Genomic DNA, 20,650 nt, shown 5'->3' with positions numbered 1-20,650 from the left:
TGAGCGGGCGTGGATGGGAAATGCTGGATGCGCCTTTTATTTTATTTTTTAAATATATTTTATTGTTTTTTTTTACAGAGAGGAAGGGAGAGGGATAGAGTTAGAAACATCAATGAGAGAGAATCATCGATCACCTGCCTCCTGCACACCCCCTTACTGGGGATGTGCCCGCCACCAAGGCACATGCCCTTGACCGGAATCAAACCTGGGACCCTTCAGTCCGCAGGCCGACGCTCTATCCACTGAGCCACACTGGTTTCGGCTGGACGCGCCTTTTAGAGAGACACCAGGGGCCCTGGAGGGACGCTGACATTTCCTCCGGCTCCTCTCTGAGCGTCTGGCTTACTCAGCATCTTCAAGTTCACTCAGCTATTCCTGACGTGTTGGGTGCACACGTCCGCAGTGACAACAGTTCAGCCCCAGCGAGATGCAAACACAATCCGGGTGCCAGCTTCCCCGTCGCAGCTTCCCGCGGCGCCAGCTCCGTGTTGCTGCCGCTGAGAAGAGGGTGCCACTTCAGGGTGGCGGGAGGAGGAGAAGCCGATGCATTGGGCCAAGGATGTGAGACCTCGTGGAGGGTGCTGACGTCTGCAACCAGGCTCGAAATGTGGGCCCAGAGGCAACAGAGAGTTTTCACCTGGCCAAACTTTTGCGACTGCCCAGCCGGTGTGGCTCAGTGGTTGAGCGCCCACCAGCCAATCAGGAGTGAGTATGCAAATGAAGCCAACAAAGATGGCGGCGCACATCCCTTGAGGGTTCCCAGATTGGAAAGGGTGAAGGCTGGGCTGAGGGACATCCCCCTCCCGTGCACGAATTTCGTGCACCGGGCCTTTAGCGTTTAATAAAGACCTGGGGTCAAATGTCTTTTGTTTTATTCTGATTCCTTCAAAGTTAGTTGTCCTTGGGTTTGGAAGGAAACGGCTCCATCGGATTCACACATAATTTGAGCTCACCTGGTTCTCCAACCACCCTCTGTATAAAGTAACTTAGCATGCAAGCATCCTCTGTTCTCGCTCATTTTCATTTCTTTATATTCTGGGATCTATTATTTCTCTCACCCGGCTGGTGTGGCTCAGTGGTTTAGCATCCACCTATGAACCAGGAGGTCACGGTTTGATTCCCGGTCAGGTTTTAGGCTCCAACCCCAGGAGGGGGCGTGCAGGAGGCAGCTGGTCGATAATTCTCTCTCATCATTGCTATTTCTCTCTCTACCTTCTTCTATGAAATCAGTAAAAATATTTTTAAAAGAAATTATTTCCCCTATGTTTATTTTTTCCATCGTTTTATTATTTATGAAAGTATATCACATTTTATGATTCCTCCAAGATGTCAACCCCTGGCAGCTGTAGGTCTTGCACCACAGTCACCTGATCCACCTGCTTTGTTTTCACCCCAACTAGCTCCAAGGTTAGTATGAAACCAAGTGTGATTCTATCGCCGAAGTTCTAGAAAGTCATTAACAGAAAGACACTTCACATCTATAAAGATATTATGGTAATGAATGAATTTTTCATTAGAACTAAAGGGGGTATTATTAATTTTCACCAAATTGCCTATTATTTTTTATGTCCTCAAATGGGATAAATAAATAGATGCGCTTTTTTTTTTTCTTTATGAAATGCAAACATATTAGCAGCGTCTTCCCTGTCCTGCCTCAAGGGCCAGAAGAATTAATAAATGATTAGAATAATGAATTATGAGAATAATTAATCAAATAGAAGCCATTTCAGATTGAGTTCCATCGAAGACAACTTGAGAAAGTTTGACCCTTTAGAGGAAAACGTAAAAAATTTAAGTTGTCCTGAAGGGTCCCGGGTTGGATTCCGGTCAAGGGCATGTACCCGGGTTTCGAGCTCAATCCCCAGTAGGGGGCGTGCAGGAGGCAGCCGATCCAGGATTCTCTCTGATCATGGATGTTTCTCTCTCTCCCTCTCCCTTCCTCTCTGAAGTCAATAAAAATATAGTTAAAAAACAAAACTCGGAAAATAAAATTGTCTAAGTTGCTTTGTAGTTCATATTCACCTTTCCAAGAAAATGCCAAACTTTTCCAAAGTGGCTGAATTATCGAGTGTTCCCAGGTTTTCATCTTCTCGTCCTCCTCACTCACGCTGGTTCTCTCTCTCTTTTTGAAAATGGCCATCCTGGCAGGTGAGGTTTTAATGTTCAGTTCCTAACGATCAATGATGTTGAGCATCTTCCTATGGTCTCAATGGCCATTCATAACATGGCTGGTCTCTCGTGACATTTCCATTCAGCTCTTTGCTCATTTTTTTTTTTTTAAATAAAGTGTCTCTTTATTTACTTGTACAATTTCTCAATATATTCTGAATCCATGTCATTATTGGAGAAATGATGTGCACATCTTTTCTGTTTTTTAATGACGTCTTTTGAAGAAGAGGAGTTATTTTTACAAAATCCAATTTATCAATTTTTCTTTCAGGGGGTTGTGCTTTTTGGTGTCATATCCAAGAACTCCTTGCCAAACTCAAGATCACAAAGGTTTTCTGCTGTATTTTTTAAAGGTTTATAATTTTAGCTCTTATATCTAACTAGAGGCCTGGTGCATGAATTTGTGCATGGGTGGAGTCTGGCCAGGTCGCCCAGATTGGGGCCAATCGGGCAGAGTCAGCCAGCCAGGGGGAGGGAACATGGGAGGTTGACCAGCTGACCCCGCCCTCAATCAGGGTGGGGGCCAATCAGAGGCGGAGCCAGCCAGGGGAGGGGCCAAGGACAGTTGGAAGTCCGGCCTCACCCACTGACTTAACTCCCAGTCGAGGGGACAACTTTCACATTAGCCTTTTATTATAGAGGAGTATATGATCCATTTTATGTTAATTTTTTATATGATGGAAGGCAAAGAGCTAATCCTAGGCTTCACCATAGAGTTCGTTTCGAAATCCAGTCCCAGGTACTACAACCCTAATAGTTTAGGTATTCCGTTTGGCCTTCAGAAGCCTCTCGGCTTCTCGGATCTCATTTCTATTCTAATGTATGCATCACGAGGCTAATAAGCTGTTTGTGTGTTGTTTTTTTTTCCTGTAGCAGAAATAAGCAAATGTATTCAATGATTTCATGGATATTCAAGAGGCAGAGGGCCCGCAACTCAATGTAATAATAGACCTCGGGAAATGAGAGCTGTTGGTGACAATAGCAGGCAAGCTGTCAAACAAGCTGATGCCGCCGATGAAAAGCTCGGGTCCGGCGAGGCAGAGGGACCAACATAGGGTCACCCCGGCCCCAAGCAGCCACAGCGCTGGTGGCAGAACCAGACACTCTGGCTGCCGACGCGGTGTTTTCTCCATCAGCTGAGGGGGGAGGGTGGTTCCTTGGGTTGTGAAGTGCCATCTGAGTAACTCAAGCAAAACAGGGAAAGGGCTTTTTTAAGCCTGGGAATCTGCAAGATCCCAAGCTGGGGATGGACAGGAAGCAGGCAGCTCCACAAGGTTCCCATGGCGACAGCAGCTCCGGGGCGCATGCTGGTGTGGCCAATGGAATGAATGAAAAAAACAACAACACACACACAAAAAAAACTCCAGCAATGTTCACGGCTCTGTATCCAGGCTCAGGGTGGAAGATGGTGTATATACATGGAGTGGCCAGATGATGATGATGATGATCTCTGGACGCATCATCATCTGGCCACTCGGTGTCTATCCTATAGAATAAAAGGCTAATATGGAAATTGTCCTCTCGACCAGGAGTTCGACCAGCAGGCAGGCTGGCCAACCGCCCATGTCCCCTCCCCCTGGCCAGGCTGCGCACACACACACACACACTGGGACACACAGAGGAAACAGGTCACCTTGTCTCTTTGTGTGGAAAACGAACGGGAGGAAAATGTATTCAGAAATATTACATAAGACGCAATTTCACAACTCATGGCGTTGATTTCCCCTCGGTGTGCAGAGCTAGCTAGGAGGCAAATTTATGGATTTCGAATGACTCAGTTAACACTTCTCAGCGATGCTCATTTCTCTGGTGAACACCTTGTCGTCTGACCCCAAGTAAGGACACCCATCGCATTAAGTCTATTTATTTTTTAATATATTTTTTATCGATTTCAGAGAGGAAGGGAGAGGGAGAGATGGAAACATCCATGATGACACAGAATCATGGATCTGCTGCTTCCTGCACGCCCCCCACTGAAGATCGAGCCCATTACCCAGGCACATATCCTGACAGGGAATAGAACTATGTGACCTTCTGGTTCCTAGGATCCCCCTCTATCACTGAACCACCCAGGCCAGGCTGATATTTATTTATTTATCTTATTTTATATTTCTCGTTTATCAACACATTGGTCATAGACAAGAAAGGCTTCCTTTCTTATTAAACGGTGCATTTTATGTGCCTCTGAGCCACACGCTGTAAGCCAGAGTGGTGCTAAGCATGGTTGGATTTGACTGAATATGAGCAGATTCAAGTGGAAGGTTCCAGCATTCCCTCCAGGCCCATGTCACCGTCACCAGAGAAGCCGTATGGTTTGGGTTTGAGTTTAACGCGGACAAAGGTGGAAATCTGAAAGTAGGGCTCATCACAAAACCTGCAGGAAGAAAAATCTTCCATAATTCTAACATCTAAAAATAAATTCGTCTTCTCTTCAAGGTATGTCAACCCAGGAGTAAAATCTGTGCCTGGTTCATGGGTCGACGGCGCAACCATTGAGCCACGCCGGCCGGCTGGACACAGGTGGCTCCAATTCCGTGACCTGGTTCAGTGGCTCAGACAGCCTGCCCCCAGCTGGAAATGATGCCCCTGTGAGGTGAATCATGGACCGGCCGCCTCCTGCACATGAGTTGGACACGCAAGAGAAAGGATGGACGTGGACCAGTCCCAAAGCGAGGACTGGGGCACAGGGAAGCAAGAGCAGACAAGCCCACAGTTCCCTGGGATGGACGCCGAGTCTCAGGAAAACAACGGAACTTCCATCCCTTGGATGGAACCCTGAGAAAAAATATTCGCATCCAGGTCACCCTGACCGGAGGCGCTCAACTGGAGCAATATATATTTAGCTCCCTCTTTTTTTTCCTCCCCTGCCTGTCGGAGTGCAGGACAGACTGGTTTCAAACACACACACACACACACACACACACACACACACACACACGCCCCGGTTCCCAGTGGTTGAAACAGAGCTGATTTGTAGAGAACTCTGCAGAGAGGCAGAGAGCTCTCAGGAAACGGTGAATAATACAGTTTTATTTTAAAGCACATGTGTATGCCATTTGTGTGTGTATGTGCGTGTGTGTGTGTGTGTGTGTATATATGTATATACACACACACACACACACACACACACACACACACACACTAGAGACCTGATGCACGAAGATTTGTATAAGAATGGGCCTTCCTTCCCCTGGCTGCTGACACTGGCTTTGCTCAGGCTGGAGCTTCCTTTTCACTCTGGCCCGGAGCCACCTTTCTGCATTCTCACGCTGCCCAGGAACACCTGTATCCTGCCCCGCCCCTGGCCGCTCGGTGCCTGCATATGCAAATTAACCAGCCATCTTTGTTGGGCTAATTTGCATACTCGCTCCTGACTGGCTAGTGGGTGTTGCAAAGGTACGGTCAATTTGCATCTTACTCTTTTATTAGTGTAGAGATAGGTGTGTGTGTGTGTGTGTGTGTGTGTGTATGTGTGTGTGTGTATGTGTGTGTGGGTTTACCAATAATTCAAATGGAGCCCTAACCGGTTTGGCTCAGTGGATAGAGCATTGGCCTGTGGATTGAAGGGTCCCAGGTTCGATTCCGGTCAAGGGCATGTACCTTGTTTGTGGGCACATCCCCAGTAGGGGACGGGCAGGAGGCAGCTGATGGATGTTTCTAACTCTCTATCAGAAACCTTCCTCTCTGTAAAAAGTCAAATATATATATATATATATATATATATATATATATATATGTGTGTGTGTGTGTGTGTGTGTGTGTGTGTGTGTGTGTGTGTAGGGCCTTCTCCCATTTAGAGCCTTTGTTATGCCCTAACTTCCTGTTGGTAGAAGGAACCCAGAGATCACAGGGAGACTTGTCTGAAAGAACTTGGAAATGATTGCAGCGCCTTTAAGGTCAGCCCAGAATGGATCAGCGCACAGGAGACTCTGGGGAACCTCCGACAGAATCTGTAAAAAGGCTCAGCCTAAACCCAATTAACTTGGGGTTGATACTTGCCGTCGGCACTCTTAGCTCTGGACAAAGCCTGCAAGGTTAATACGATGCCAGTCCCAGGTACAGAGCGATGTACCTTCCTGGCCAGAGTGACAGCGATTGTTCTTAGCACAGGAGTGGAGAAATGGCATAGAAGTGCTAATTTTATTTCCCAACTCTCAATTCCCGCGCTTCATTTGGCTAAATGGGTTTCAGAAGCGATTCTGGCAATTAGGTGGGATTTGCATACTCAAGCAACGCTGTGAATCATCCCCAGCCTTCTCCTTTTGTTGCTTCATTTCTGCATCGTGGATGTGCGGGCAAATTTGTGTTTATTGACCATCGTCTCCGATTAAAAAAAGTATTCTGGAGAAAAACAGAGGCATGATAATGGCCCCTGTCTCCCAGGAGACTCACAATTTCCTACCTGCCTGTGAATATTTGCATCTTTAAAATGGAAGGCAGTGAGTGGAAATGAATCTAACGGTGAATTTCCAGGCTCCAGCAGAAAAGCCATTTGAATAAACAAGTCTATTTCTCTCTCTCTCTCTCTCTCTCTCTCTCTCTCTCTCTCTCTCTCTCTCTCTCTCCATTCCTTACGTCTCCTCAGACAGCACACATAGCCCTAAAGGCCTTGTTATGTATCTGACCTCATCCTCTTCCCCTTCCCCTTCCTCTTCATCTTCCTGATCCTGCTGGTCCTTCCACGTAGGTCTCTCTGGCTTCCTTGTGGTCCCCTGACCCTGCCAGGCATCCTTTTTCTCCAGAAATTTCCCTCACGTTGCTCCTTCTATTTGGACACTTACCCCCTGACAGCGCCTTTCTCACTCCCTTTACATCTGTAGTCCAAGGTTAGCTTCTCTGTCAGGTCTTCCCCTGGCCACCTGATTTAAAAATCTCAACTAGAGGCCTGGTGCATGAATTCATGCATGGGGAGGGGGGAGTTTGACCCTCAGCCCAGCCTGCACCCTCTCCAATCTGGGACATCCCTCTCACAATCCAGGGCTGCTGGCTCCCAACTGCTCTCCTGCCTGCCTTCCTGATTGCCCCTAATCGCTTCTACCTGCCAGCCTGATCACCTCCTAACCACTCCCCTGCCAGCCTGATTGGTGCCTAACTGCTCCTCTGCCAGCCTGTTTGCCCCTAATTACCCTCCCCTGCAGGCCTGGTCAACCCTAACTGCCCTCTCCTGAAGGCCTGGCCCTCCCCAACTGCTCTCCCTGTAGGACTGGGTACCACCTGAAACTGCCCTTCCTGCAGACCAGGTCACCCCCAAATTCCCTCCTCTGCTGGCCTGATCACCCCTAACTTCCCTCCCCTGCAGGCCTGATCACTCCCAACTGCCCTCCCCTGCAGTCCTGGTCCCCCTCCCCCACTTCCCTCCCCTGCTGACCACCTTGTGGTCGCCATCTTGTGTCCACATGGGGGCAGCCATCTTGTGTGTTGGAGTGATGGTCCATTTGCATATTACTCTTTTATGAGATAGGATTCTTGACCTGGGAACAATTCCGGACGTAAATGACCCACAGCTTGATTTTATAAACCTTCCACGCCCCTCCGTAATCTGGATGTAGGGAGTTGCAGCATTTTAAGTGTTGTGCACAAATATCTTTCTACTGTGACATTCATACTCCTGAGAGAGAAGGTAATGGCGGGTTTTTTTGTTTTGTTTTGTTTTTGTTTTTTTTAAAGGAACAGGGTCCACGGAAGCAACATCCACGTGGCAGAGGTGGCACCCACCGCGGTCTGAAGGCGCCCGAGGAAACGGGGAAGAAAGAACTCCAAACGCCTTGGGAAGTTTAATGACCACCAGCCCTGAAGCGAGCATTGAGACACCGGTGTGCTATCCCTGCAAATGGCAAAGCGGTCTATTCATAGTTTTGGGGAAAAGGTCAATCAGAAAACCACCAGAATCCACGTATTAAAGAGGGAACGGGAGCAGCACTGAACATTTTTCAAGTCAAGTCTCATTCACTTCCCGCTGGACCTGCCACCAGCCCATTAATTGAAATACATTCGCTCCCCTCAAAGGAGAAGCTGGCTGGACTGCATCCAGTGGGACATCGAAGAGCACTCGCAAAATAATTCAAAGTCATTCACGTCCAGATGATAAAAAAAAAAAAAAAAAAGTGACCTCCCGACCGAGGACCGCTAGGGAAGACCGATATTAAATGACTAATCACAAAAAGAATTAATTACAAGCTACGGGAGGGCCAGGAGTCCTCGATGAGGGAATTTGTGCCTGACAAGTTGGAATAAGGTCAGTGAACCCAAGTAGAGTAGGTCCCACTGACACCTACCAGTTCTTTCAGCCACAACTTCAACACCTCAGCTCAGCAACACCTTCTCTATCTCACTCCTCCGACAGAATCAGGGCTTCCCATAAATTCCATGATGGAATCTTCTCTCCCTTCTCTCTTTCTCTAGCCAATAAACACATCCCCAGGTGAGGATGGAGAGAGAGGTGGGGGGGACACCAATGATGAGAGAAAAATCATTGATCCACTGCTTCCTGCACGCCCTCTAATGGGGATCTTGCCTGCAATCCATGCATGTGCCCTGACTGGGAATCGAACCATGACCTCCAGGTCCCTAGGTCAATGCTCAGCCCCTGAGCCACCACCGGCTGGGCTCGCTTTTGAGTATAAAATAAGACTTGGATGGAACATATCGATTGGGTGAATGGCCTCCAAGAACTCTCTGCCTTTCGGAGTCAGATCTCGCATTTGACAGCGTTTTAAAGTATTCCTGGATGCGTGAGGCGCTTGCCAACGTTTAAGTGCTCCCGTCGCGAACACCTGCAGTCCTGGGCTGCTGTTGTAACAGCGGAAATAACCGAAACCTGGGCTATTTTTAAATCAGGGCAAAGCAGTGCGTGCTTGGTTATTCAACGAGCTGCGTTCAAGGCCGCCTGGGCTCAGGTCTTTAAAAATACGTGGCATCTGACTCCTTAACACAAGCGTGCAAACAGAGGGCCAGGTGAAGGGCACTGAGGCATGAATGACTCGAGGAAGGCAGCGGTTCACCGGCGATTCTTTTTTGTTTGTTTTCCAGGGAATTCGTCAGATTGTTCAAATGACAGCGTGAAAGCCAAAGCTGCCACAGGAAGTCCACGCAGACATGGCGGCACCCATAGGCACCCCCTCTCCTCTGGAGATTGGGGTCTGAGTCCCCCAGACAGACAACTTTAACATCACTGACGGAGAGTATCTATGCTAATAAAGGGGAATATGCTCATTAGACCGGGAGACCTTTCTGGACAAAGACATGGTGGTGGGCTGAGGCAGAGGAGGTTAGGGGTGATCAGGCCAGGAGGAGGGGGCAGTTGGGGGCGAGCAGGCTGGTGGGGGGGGAAGTTGGGGTATCAGATTGCAGTGGGGGCAGTTGGGGGCAATCAGGCTGTCAAGGGGGGGGGCTGTTGGGGGCAGGAAGGCTGGCAGGTGGGGGGTAGTTGGGGGCAAGCAGGCCGGCAGGTGGGGAGCAGTTGGAGGCAATCAGGCTGGCAGGCAGAGTGGTTAGGGGTGATCAGGCAGGTAGGCAGGTGAGCGGTTAGGAGCCAGCAGTCCCGGATTGAGAGAGGAATGTCTGAGAGGTTCCAGATTGGAGAGGGTGCAGGCCGGACTGAGGGAGAATACCCCCCTCCCCCCCGACTCCCGTGCACAAATTTTGTGCACCGGGCCACTCGTTTTAATATGAGAAACATAGTAGGTTTTCCATAAACGTTAACTTCCTTCTCCATTTCCAGAAGAAGAGCCATTTAATGACGATTTATTATCATATTCTCTCATTTTCTTCAAGTTCTGCATCCATTGAATGTAGATATGAAATACTGACATTGAAAAAAATACAAGAACACACGAAAATATCATTGGTCTCTGTTAAATGTCGGTATTTTTTTTAGATCTATAAGAAAATACACTTAAATAGAGATGTCACTGCTGTCTCTAAATGCAGGGATTATAAACAGTGTTCTATTTTTTTCTATGTTGTCCAAGTTTCCATTAAGGTCACGTATTATTATTGGGTTGGAGAAAGACGTGTTATTTTTAATTAGGATACATGAAAAGAAAGAGATCCCAGCCAGCATGGCTCAGTGGTTGAGCATGGACCTAGGAACCAGGAGGTCACAGTTCGATTCCCCATCAGGGCACAAGCCTGGGTTGTGGGCTCAGTCCCCGCTGGGGGATGTGCAGGAGGCAGCCGATCCATGATGCTCTCTCATCATTGATGTTTCCCTCTCTCTCTCCCCTCTCCCTTCCTCTCTGAAATCAATGAAAACGTATTTGAAAATTTTATTCAGAAGACCCAAGGGTTATTTCATTTCTCCACATATCACACAAACTGATACCATGATTTGATAGTTTCAGAGGTTGTTAAGATACTGGTTGCCTCTGTTCACCCTACAACTGATATCAGAAGTTGTCTGAGTGAATACAGACAGCACTTTATCTGCCAGTCTGTTTACTTTCCGTAAAAGGAAGATAATGAATATGTACACATATAATACCTTAATTTAAAAAAAATGAAAAAAGAGAAAGATAATGGAAAAAGTCTGATGTTTGAATATCCTCCTTGTATAAATTCAAGTTGAACAGTCTACTATTATCTGCCACCCCGAATTTGATCCTCAGCTTCATGCATTTCCCTTAGTGGGTGAACTGAGCCTTGATGCTAAGCAACCCCTCCGACATTCTTTGAGATCCAACCAAGCAAAACGGTAAGGCCCTAATGGCATTTAATGGTAATACTGACATCATGATTACTATTAAAGGTGCTAGGCCAGCCGAAACCGGTTTGGCTCAGTGGATAGAGCGTCAGCCTGCGGACTGAAAGGTCCTAGGTTCGATTCCAGTCAAGGACATGTACCTTGGCTGTGGGCACATTCCCAGTGGGGGCTGTGCAAAAGGCAGCTGATCGATGATTCTCTCTGATCGATGTTTCTAACTCTCTATCCCTCTTTCTTTCTCTCTGTAAAAAATCAATAAAATATATATTTTTTAAAAAAAGGTGCTAGGCCATTACATTAGAGAGTAGCTAAATGTCAGTGCTAGATGCTCATATTGTCCATAGTTTTCCTTTCCTTGAGCAAAAATATTCTATAAAATGTGAGATAAAGGTATTATAACTCATGAATTCCCCACCGGAGGAACAAATACAAATAGAATCACAAATTGTGCACAGACCTCAAATTGTTATGCTACAGTCTCAGGGTACTCTGAGAAACAGAAATCAATTTGGCAGGGCTGAGAGAGAAAAATAATTACTAAATTCATCCGACAGCAAGAACGAGATGTAAATCTCATCAAAGGAGCAAACAAAAGCCACGACATTTTTTTTGTTAATGCAATCATTTAAATACCGGATTTATTCTCATAGAGGGCAAACCTCAAACGATTCTGATATTTTATTTGGAAGTAAAAAAGAAGTTTAAGAACCGAAGCATCTGATTACGTGATACAATGCCTTGATAATATGTGTCTGTGGTTATATTCAGTGCCAGTGAATACATCAGGTTTCGGGAGGGTAATATGCAAATTGTCCTCTCAACCGGGAGTTCCACCAGAGTTCAAACAGGGGGCAGGGCTGACCCACCCACGACCCAGCCAGCCCCACCCCCAATCGTGCCCCCCCCCCCCACAAAAAAAAAAATCAGGGTGTGCATGAATTCATGCATCGGGCCTCTAGTTTTAAATAGCAACAGATGTCATGGTAATTCATTTTTCTCAACCAGCCATGCATTCAAAAAACACACCTCCCTCCTGTAAACCAGAGCAGTACCTGTCAGACCCTGTGTCCCCCACCCCCAATGCTGAAGGAGCTGGCCTGGAGGGTCCTGTCTAAAACCACAACCTCCTTCTTTCAGTCCCATTTTAAGAATAAAAACTGGGCCCTCACTCAGAGCAGCCAACGCGCTCATTAGGCAGTGACAAAACGATGCCCAAGTGTTAAAAGATAAACTAGGTCCGTGGTCGGCAAACTGGGGCTCGCGAGCCACACGTGGCTCTTTGGCCCCTTGAGTGTGGCTCTTCCACAAAATACCACGGCCTGGGCGAGTCTATGGTGTAAAGAAGTGGCATTAGAAGAAGTTTATGTTTAAAAAATGTGGCTCTCTCCAAAGAAATTCCAATCGTTGTGCTGTTGATACTTGGCTCTGTGGACTCATGAGTTTGCTGACCACTGAACTAGGTAATTAGATTCCAATCTCAAAAACTTGGAGTCAGGCCATCAGGAGAGAGTCCGTGCCCTTTCATGCTCTAAGGAAGTACAAAGGGTGAAGTACAAGGTGAAGACAAATTAAAAGTAAATAAATAAAAGGCAAATGAAAATGCCAAAGAGAGGTAGATATTGCTGGAGTAGTACTTTATGGAGCTGGCCTGGGCGCTGTCCAAGGTGCTGAAACCCCGAGCTAAGGATTCCTTACAATTATCCTGCAACAGACCCCAAACTGCAGTCCAACAATCAGAATCTGCCCGGATAACTTGGGCAAACTCCAAAAACTCATGATACTATGACTTAAATTGCTCTCGGCAGACCCCTGCAGCAAGGAGGAACAGGCAAACAAGAGCCTGCTGGCAAGAGGATCTCCTACCCTAGCTGGTTGGGCTCGGTGGATAGAGAGTCAGCCTACGGACTCAAGGGTCCCAGGTTCGATTCCGGTCAAGGGCATGTTCTTTGGTTGTGGGCACATTCCCAATAGGGGGTTGTGCAGGAGGCAGCTGATCGGTGTTTCTCTCTCAATGATGTTTCTAACTCTCTATCCCTCTCCCTTCCGCTCTGTAAAAAAAAAAAAAAATCAATAAAATGTATTTTAAAAAAGAAAAGAGGATCTCCTTTGCGGTCACTGGCAACCTTGAAACTGAGGCCATTTGGCAGGCTCCGCAGCTCCCTGCACAGAGCGTAGGTTTGCCTGTTGAGTGTGCGCGTGTCTCCTGTGTTGTAGGAGACATCCTGCTCACTGGCTACTCTCACTTCTCCTCCCTGAAGTCAGCAAAAGCATTGAGCCCTGGCCGGTGTGGCTCAGTGGATAGAGCGTCAGCCTGCGGACGTGGCTCTTTGGCTCCTTGAGTGTGGCTCTTCCACAAAACACCGCGGCCTGGGCGAGTCTGTGTGGAAGAAGCTTACTCTTAAAACATGTGGCTCTCCAAAGACATGTCAATCGTTGTCCTGTTGATGTTTGGCCCTGCTGACTCATGAGCTTGCCGACCGCTGCTCTAAACAATAGGAAATGAAGCAATGACAGGGTGGGCAGCGAAGGAAGCGGTAAGCACAGGACTGGAGTGAAATGAGGCATCATGCTGTTGGCGTCTCCGGAGAAGGCTGACAGGTAGGAAAATGAGTCTGTCAAGCGGGACAGAGCGAAATGGAACAGATGCATTAACCCCGCAAAGAGAAGGCCGGGGAAGCGAGGACTGGGGTGTTCGCATGCGGGAAGTGTTCTCCCCTAGAAGTCTGTAGACACCGGCCATGGAGACCCAGCCGTGGGAACCCCCGCCGGGGGACGGAGCGCCAGAAAACTAGATTTTGCATCATCGGAAGGAACTAACTTGTTGGGAGTTGGGCGTCTGACCGTGACCGCCCCTGAGGAGGGGACCTGCTGAGGGAGGTCAGGCAGAGGGGAAGGCCGTTCTGGCTCCAGCTGGGGAGGGAGGGAGACGCGAACTGGCCAGTCTCACAGCCTCTCCCCTCTTCGCACTCAGCTCGGGACGGATCTAAAGCCATAACGTATGTCCTGAGTCCCTATCCATGACCTTGACAGCGTCTGAGGCTGAGGTTTCTCATCGGCCGCCCACAGCAAGGACCATAACGCCCGCAGGATAGCAGTGAGGGCTAAAATAAGGCCACATCCGGCCGAAACCTGTTTGGCTCAGTGGATAGAGCATCGACCTGCGGACTGAAGGGTCCCAGGTTCGATTCTGGTCAAGGGCATGGACCTTGGTTACGGGAGCATCCCCGGTGGGGGGTGTGCAGGAGGCAGCTGGTCGATGTCTCTCTCATCGATGTTTCTAGCTCTCTATCCCTTTCTCCCTCCTCTCTGTAAAAAATCAATAAAATATATTTAAAAATAAAAAATAAGTAAAATGAAGCCACATCCGTAAAGGCACTTTGTAAATTTGTCAACACTGCTTTAATGTTAGACTACGGCATACCTTTTACTGTGCCTAATCATCATGAATTGACTTCTTAAATTTTGATGATTTAACAATTATTTAAAGGGATGCACATTTTTTTAAATATATTTTTATTGATTTCAGAGAGGAAGGAGGAGAGAAAGAGAGAGAGAGAGAGGACCAGCTGCCTCCTGCATGCCCCACACTGGGGATGGAGCCCGCAACCTAGGCATGTGCCCTGACTAGGAATCAAACCGTGACCTCCTGGCTCCTAGGTTGATGCTCAACCACTGAGCAACACTGGCCAGGTTCCAGTTTTTAAAAACTAATATAAGAAAGTCCATGAATCTTCGGTTTTCTTTTCAGGCAACGGCCATTCTCTATCTTTTCTAAAAGAGGAAATGACAGTTAAAGAGGAGATGTCTTGGCAAAAGGCCCTACCGGTCGTTCTAAAGTCATCTCGAGAATCATCCGCGGAGTTCCCCAAAGCCGTTACAATATACACAAACACGAAAGAAAGCAAACACTTGCTTCCACGAGCGTTATTAAATTATGGCCGATTAGGAGTCATTAGCCATCAGCAGGCAGGGCGCTGGGTTCTGCCAGGCTGGTGTTCCAAACGATCAGAAAGAATATCCGTGGGGCAATTAGTGCTCGGCATACCGATTATCCCAATCTCCGAACTCAGGAGGAGGGCTCCCCAAAATGAAATTAAAGAGCACAGCAAGCCGAAACCGGTGTGGCTCAGTGGATAGAGCAGAGCGCCGGCCTGCGCACTGAAAGGTCCCAGGTTCGATTCCCGTCAAGGGCATGTATGTACCTTGGTTTTGGGCACATCCCCAGTAGGGGGTGTGCAAGAGGCAGCTGATCGATGATTCTCTCTCTCATCGATGTTTCTAACTCTCTATCCCTCTCTCTTCCTCTGTAAAAAAAAAAAATCAATAAAATATATTTTTAAAATAAAAGAGTACAGCAAGCAATGAAAGACACTTGTAAAGGACAGTCTCCAATGAATAACATCTCTCAGGTTACTGGGAAGGAGGGAAAGTTATTCCAGCAACCAGAGCCTATTTCTTTTAACATGTTTTCATTGATGTCAGAGAGGAAGGGAGAGGGAGAGAGAGAGAGAAACACATCCACGATGAGAGAGAATCATGGTTCGGCTGCCTCTTGCATGCCCTACCCTGGGGACTGAGCCCGCAACCCGGGCATGTGCCCTGACCAGGCATCGAACCCTGACCTCCTGGTTTATAGGTCGATGCTCAACCACTGAGCCACACCAGCAGGGCCCAGGTGATATCTTAAGAACTTAGCTCTGCTTGGTTTCATGTTAGAGAAAATTTGCATGTTTCTCTCTTATTAGTGTAGCTAAATCTCTCTCTTTTTTTCCCCCTTAACCTTCATAATACAGCAAACACTCTTATCTTCACTAATGTTGTCCGAATTTCAGTGCATTGGGAACAAAGGGGTGAAGATATGAAATGAAGATCAAAGACAGACAACGAATGTTCCCATTTTGAGATTCTGGGTTTTTGTTTTTTTTTTTTAAACATCTACACGATTCTTTAAAAGATGCAGGACTGCCTGCCTCACCCCAATACCCCCAACAGCAGTGACTTCATAAAATCAAAACAAATCAAACTGCATTTATGTCTCCATGTACTATTATTTTGTGAACAATAGCTTCGTCGCTGCCCTATATACATCCTAAGAATTCACAGCTTAAGTGATAACATTGTCTGATGTTTGCTTCAAAAGAATCACGGGGGAGAGCAGAAGTGAGGGAGCGTCAGTGGAACAATATTTACCCACAGTTCGTAAGTGTTGACATTGCGTGATGGGTACATGGGGTCCTTTATGTTATTTTTTTTTACTCCGGTATTTGTTTGCATTGTGCCATAATGGCACATGCGTAAGTACTATTTATTATACACTGCCACGTGAAACAGTTTTACACAAAATCATGGAGAACCAACAAATTCTAACCTTTCTGTTCGAGAAATTCTAACCTATCCACCACAGAGCCACGCCGGCCGGGCTGTTTTCCATCACGTGACAGGCAGGGAGTACGAAGTGAAAGAAGTGAGATGCAAACCACAGCCACACAAACAGCAGCAGAACCAAGGTTTGAAACCAAGATGCCCACGGCAATGCCCACACTCTCCCGTTGAATCATACTGAGTCCTTAAAAATACTTGTACTTGATAAGAATCACCAGAAAAGACCTAAAATAAGAAGACTCCTCAACCAATTCTCCTCTCTCTCTCTCTCTCTCTCTCTCTCATTCTCGCTCTCTCTCTCTATACACACACACACACACACACACACACACACACACACACACGAGATGTGGTGCATAAATTCATGCACAAGTGGGGTCTGGCCAGCCTGCCCCATTGGGGTCAATAAGGCCGGGCCAGTGGGGTGGTGGACAGGGAATATGGGAGGTTGGCCAGCCGACCCCACCCCGGATCGGGATGGGGGGACGATCAGGGCCAGGCTGGCTTGGGGAAGGGGTCACAAGAGGTTGATCAGGCTTGTTGGCTGCCACAGTGCGCGTCATAGCGACTGGTCATTCTGGTCATTCGTCATTCTGGTCGCTTGGCTTTTATATATATAGTTGTTGTTGTTTTAATTGATTTCAGAGAGGAAGGGAGAGAAAGAGAGAGAGAGAAACATTAATGATGAGAGAGAATCATTGATCGGCTGCCTCTTGCACATCCTCTATTGGGGGGAGTGGGGGGTGATCAAGCTCACAACCTGGGCATGTGCCCTTGGCCAGAATCAAACCTGGGACCCTTTAGTCTGCAGGCCGACACTCTATCCACCGGCTAGGGCCTCAACCGACTCTTAAACACCCAGCCCATATTGCAAAGCTGCCATTGTCCCAGCACATATATGCAGAACAGTCATCCTTTTAGCTTTGGAGAAATATCGATGCTTCTAGAGGGGCCCCTCAGCCATACCTGCCCAGCCTGGACCACACGGCAATTTCAGTGGAGCTGGAATCAAGTTCATGGTTAACCTGTTAGAGTCTCAATGTCCTGAGCCCCTTGTTAATCAAATAGGATACAAGACAAAGGGAGTTTGAAGGAGGATAAGCTAACTATGTATATCGCCTTGGCTCCGTGGTCAGCAAACCGCGGCTCGTGAGCCACATGCGGCTCTTTGGCCCCTAGAGGGTGGCTCTTCCACAAAACACCAAGGCCTGGGCGAGTCTTATTTTGAAGAAGTTGAAGTTTAAAAAATGTGGCTCTCCAAAGAAATGTCCATCGTTGTGCTGTTGACAGTTGGCTCTGTGGACTCATGAGTTTGCCCACCACTGCCTTGGCTCAATGGCAGAGAGAAGCGTGATTAGGATCCGGGCACCCACGTTGTCATTGACAATCGTCTCCTAATTAGATGGATATTTTGCAACACAGAAATCTGTAACCCTGACATTTACACGTCTGCCCTTCGCGATGGGAAAAGAGGGAGCAAAGACCAATTATTTGTGTGGCCCGTCTGCCAAAATCCCGTTCTCAAGGAGACTTAACATTTATTAAAGTCACTAAACTGCCCAAATCCAAACTATTCCCATCTTCTCAGCAGTGGACACATTCTATCACCCACGCCGCCTAAAAATACCGTTTCCCATCAGGCAGTGCAACCGCAGAGGCTATTAGGAGGCAATCAAGCCCCTGAGAAGCCTCTGATTTGTCCCCCTCCCCCCTCCCCTGTGCTTTCCTCCCTCCCCCCATCAATTAGATTCAGGAAGGCTGGAGGTGAAAATGAAGGCAATAAAATCCAGGCCGCAATCCCCTCCCCCGCATCCTCATCTTCCCCTCAAAGACCACGGACAGCAGCAACTGAGGAGAGAGAAGATGAACCATGGGAGACCCAAGTTCATTATCACCCCAAGTTCACGGTCTGTGTGCTGCTTAACGGAAATAGCTTAGACCTGTTGTCATCAAGCTGCAGCTCGCGAGCCACGTTCGGCTCTTGGGCCCCTGGAGTGTGGCTCTTCCACAAAATACCACGGACCGGGCGAGTCTGTGTTGAAGAAGTGGCATTAGAATGAGTTTATGTTCAAAAACTGTGGCTCTCCAAAGACATGTCCATCATTGTGCTGCTGGTGGTTGGCTCTGCGGACTGATAAGTTTGCCGACCCCTGGCCCATAGAAACTGTCCTAATACATCGATCCGACCCACGCCCCTCTCCAAATGAACATTGATACCTGCCTAAGGTGAATACTCTTTAAAGTTCAAAATAAAATGTGATGATTCATTAAAAAAAAAAGAAGAGGAAGGAGAAGAAGATGAAGAAGAAGAAGAAGAAGAAGAAGAAGAAGAAGAAGAAGAAGAAGAAGAAGAAGAAGAAGAAACGGCCTCTAGTGAGCAGATATTACATGCAAAGACCACAGAGGATGCAAAAATCAGAGGCAAGACACGGTCCCAGGAAATCCATGATGCCGAGTTGTGTGTGCACATGGACACGGAACATATGACTTTGGTAACTAGCAAGTGATAACCAAGAACACTGCGTTTCCTAATATAAATCACCTGGCGGTTATTTGTACCGAACGGAGTTATTTTCCCCCCAATGATTATTTATCAGAGACATCTTTTCTAAAAATAAATTATGTGTGTCATTCACCCCAAACAAAGAGCCAAGAAAAGGCCAAAGTGAGAAGCACACGCAGCTCTCAACTTAACCAGCAAAATAGGAACACTTAAAAAGAATGACGCACTGAATTTCTCCGTGGAGTTATTACAGCCTATTCACAATTTGGTGCTAGACAATGTATGCGGTAAATTCAAAATTAGTAACCTGAAGCTCAGATACACAAGATAGTCCAATAACTATTTCTAAAACACCCAATCTCCTTCTTCGTTTATTTTCATGATAATTTGCTAAAATAAGACTCATGGATTGGTGCCATCTAAAAAATTTTTTCTAATCAAGATAACTCAGTTGTCTGGCCAGCTCAGCCCCAATCTGTTCTGTGAAACAAAGAGGAAAAAAAAAATGTAGTTTGACCTATTTAGCCACTGTCATTTCACACCCAAAAGCTCATCCCCAAGGCACACACCTGCAAGATAGAATCATCCATGCCCAAGATTCCTTCAAAATTCAGAATCACACCCAACAATAAAAGTCTTATACATTATTTTAAAACACACAACTGCCCCCTCCCAAATAGCTTTTCCCATAACCAACCCTGCAAAGAATGAGCACACAGCCAGTTATTGCGATCCATGGAGAAACACAATAGTAATCGTTTAGGCTCAAGTGGATTCTTTTCTTGCTTTATAACCTTTGGGATGCTTGAAGGTTAAACCTGGCAATTCACCTCTACCTTTGTTTTCCATCATACTACACTGTCACAGACCCATCCAACTGTCTTCACAGATATTCAACCTAGTGCTGTCCGCGAGGCTAGAGAGAAAATAAAAACCCAGCTAGCATCGGGTCAAGGTGCCCAGACACTTTCACAGTAAAATAAAAATATTCCCTCCGGCCCTAACCGGTGTGGCTCAGTGGATAGAGCGTCGGCCTGTAGACTGAAGGGTCCCAGGTTCAATTCCCGTCAAGGTCATGGTACCCTGGTTTCGGGCACATCCCCAGTAGGGAGCGTGCAAGGGGCAGCTGAATCGATGTTTCTCTCTCATCATCGGTGTTTCTGACTCTCTCTCCCTCTCCTTTCCTGTCTGTAAATAAATCAACAAAATATATATATATTTTTAAATATTCCCCCCACACATTCATCATCACTTCTGCCTGATCCTGTGCCCCACAGAAGGGAAGTCTGGATTTGTCCTGATCCTCTAACTCAGGGGTGGGGAACGTCAGCCCGCGGGCCCCACAAGGCCCACGAAACCATTTGGCCCAGCCCTGCTAATAATCAAAGTCCTCAAAAATGTCCTTGGTTTCCAGGTAAAGGTTTCCTTTTATTTTATTTTATTTTTTAATATATTTTATTGAATTTTTACAGAGAGGAAGGGAGAGGGATAGAGAACTAGAAACATCGATGAGAGAGAAACATCGACCAGCTGCCTCCTACACACTCCCTACCGGGGATGTGCCCGCAACCAAGGTACATGCCCTTGACAAGAATCGAACTCGGGACCTTTCAGTCTGCAGGCTGATGCTCTATCCACTGAGCAACACCGGCTTTGGCAATGGTTTCCTTTTAGCTGGTGCTAAGGTTAAGTCAAGAAATCTTGCCCAATACACACGACAGATACTACGCTAAAGAAAATAAGTAATAACCACGGCGAAAAAATGCAATAGAAGCAGGCAGTCCAACCTCAGTAATTCTGATTCGTACCAGAGTGACGAATTACTTACGCCATCCCTCCGAGGCGTGCACAAGATTCAAACATATCTTTGGTATCCTGGCTCAGTAGTTAGAAAC

The 20,650-nt window shown here is 47.1% G+C and overlaps 1 protein-coding gene across 2 annotated transcripts in view; it reads right to left on the bottom strand.

Moving 5' to 3' along the window:
• RGS7 (regulator of G protein signaling 7) overlaps positions 1–20,650 on the bottom strand; it is a 71,029-nt gene that overhangs the window by 47,868 nt on the left and 2,511 nt on the right. The gene's annotated exons all lie outside the window — the stretch shown is intronic.

Source organism: Pipistrellus hanaki (assembly GCF_964339955.1).
Source record: "Pipistrellus hanaki genome assembly, chromosome: 20".
Lineage (NCBI taxonomy): Eukaryota > Metazoa > Chordata > Mammalia > Chiroptera > Vespertilionidae > Pipistrellus > Pipistrellus hanaki.
This window is presented reverse-complemented; position numbering and strand designations above follow the sequence as displayed.